This window comes from Aplysia californica, unplaced genomic scaffold, assembly GCF_000002075.1.
Source record: "Aplysia californica isolate F4 #8 unplaced genomic scaffold, AplCal3.0 scaffold00186, whole genome shotgun sequence".
Lineage (NCBI taxonomy): Eukaryota > Metazoa > Mollusca > Gastropoda > Aplysiida > Aplysiidae > Aplysia > Aplysia californica.
This window is the reverse complement of record NW_004797456.1, coordinates 491,426-493,753: the sequence shown is the minus strand read 5'-3', so window position 1 is coordinate 493,753 and position 2,328 is coordinate 491,426.

Below are 2,328 nucleotides of genomic sequence, written 5' to 3'. Positions count from 1 at the left end.
GTTTTCCTCAAAATAATCAACCACAGGCTGTGGTACAATGTTTGAAATTTGTTCTTTCAAGTGTTGAAATTCTTCATCAGACTGTTGTAACTTGACACATGAAAGTGTCAAGCACTGTCTTGATAGCTGCACCTCCCCCCCCAACCCAAATCTTTCTTCAAGTGTTGTTCAACAGTCTGTGATGTGAAACTGGCAAAGACTGACCACCCACAGGAACATCAGGGAAAACCGTTCCTATGGCAGCTATTTCTGCCATGTCTTTGTCAACAACAAAACAACGAGCAGAGCTTGTGTCAAATTGTTGGGCAAAGATGCGGAGACACTTTTCCATGATGAAGTTGTCCTCCTTTGCCAAGAAAGCATGATATATGGGTATTCCATGGCCTTCACCATCAAGTACCATGACAGTTAGTAAGGGATATAAATAATGGTTCACTTTATAGGTGTAATCCATTAACAATGTTTCAGGGTATTTGTTCAGTGTTTCTTTCATTAGTCCTGTTTGGAATGTGGAGAACCTGAAAGTTTGGAACCAGGTCTGTACCCATTTCTTTGAATTATACCAACACAGTGAAAATATACCAGATGAGACAACGCTGACTCTGAACCGTTTTATACTGTTGATCATCAAGATCCCAACAATTACCGCCGAAATATATTGTTTTCCGATTTCCATCTGGCCACACCCTCAAGGACATTTGCCCATGCAGAGTCGCGAAAATTCTTTTGTCCCAATGACATTTCAACCTTTTCATCCAACACTGTATCTGAAAAGGCCTGGACATTTTTCAGATCCTCAGTCCTAATTAAACGATTGGGTCTTAATTTAAAAGCAGATACAGATTGCACCAAGAGGGAAGTTTTTTTCAGCCTCAGGCAAATCACAAAAAGGGTTTCGGAATACTTCTCTGTCTTTTACGTGCAGTCTTGGTAGACACGTTGGTAAATGTTTGTTTATTACAGGGTCTGCCCCTAGGTTTCAATACTTTAGACATTGTTGGCCATCTTCAGCTTAGGCTAACTTCACTAGGGACACCCTTAGTTGAAATGGGCTCTGAGTGTAAATCAGAAGAGAAGCGAGTACCACTGGTACCAGCATCAACAGCACTAGAGGAAGTGGCAGAACTAGCAACAGTAGTGGAAGGAATTACGACTGTATTGTCCTGCAAATTGACCCCACAGAAAACTTCACCAGTCACAGTGTCAGTGGAATCAGATGAAGGCAAACAAACATCCTTAACTGTGGTTGCTGCAGGAGACCTATCGGAAAGAAAGTCAACATTGGAATTAATTAGAAAGCATGTTAGGTACGCGACTAACGGAGCCACCTCATAAAATCCTAAACTCAAAGAGACTCCATCCGACAGAGTAACTTGAGACTCAACATACTTTATTTTACTTCGGCTGTTTCCATCCACGTGCAGCGTAGCAGACTGACATTTAAGTAATGAATCAGCCACTTGAACTTTGGACAAATAGTGAGCCTCATCAGCAATGTTTAGAACCGACTGAGTTGATGAAGGGAGGTCCTCTTCGCGAATGTTTTGTTGAAACATATATTTAGACACAGCAATAATGACCTTAGAAACCTTGCATTGTTGGATGCAATCCCCAGTTCGGCGTGTAATGTCATCACAGTTTTGCGAACATCTGCAGTGTACGCATGACAAAAGTCTTCTCGCAGCTTAATATCTCGAGGACAATTTTCACCTGTCAAATGAACAAAATCACTCTCCAACTGTTCTATTTTCTCTTTAAACTTGCATTTTGACTTGGACGATTGACTCCTCAGTTTTGATGCTTCTTTGTGTAAGGAATGCTTTTGTTGCTTTAAAGTGTTGACCTCTTGGAAATGCTCTGATTTTAACTCTTCCACTTTCCTTACCAAATCGTTCCCTTACTGATGTATTTTATTCTTCTGTCGAGCAATTTTAATATTAGTACTTTTTTCAAGGCTTTTCATGCTCTCCTGTAGCTTAAGTATTTTTTTCTCCATCTGGTGATCTTACTTTTGATAGTCTTCTTTCTCCCTTTCAAGAACAGTTCTCTCCTCCTCAAATGATTTTAACTTCTTCAACAGATTCTCATTATCCTTCTCTAAGCTAGCAAGGAGTTTTATTTTTCTCAGAGAGTCTCTTCCCTAAGCAATCACAATCTGCACACTTAGGCCTGACCTCATCTTCCATAATAAACGCTGTGTTAAGGAAACTCTGTTTTGCTACCTTGTCTTTCTTTCCTTGTAGAGACTTCACATTCTTTACCACTCCATTGACTTTTGTTAGGATTTTGCTATCTTTAGATGTTGACCCTGTCCGATGCCTAATCCAC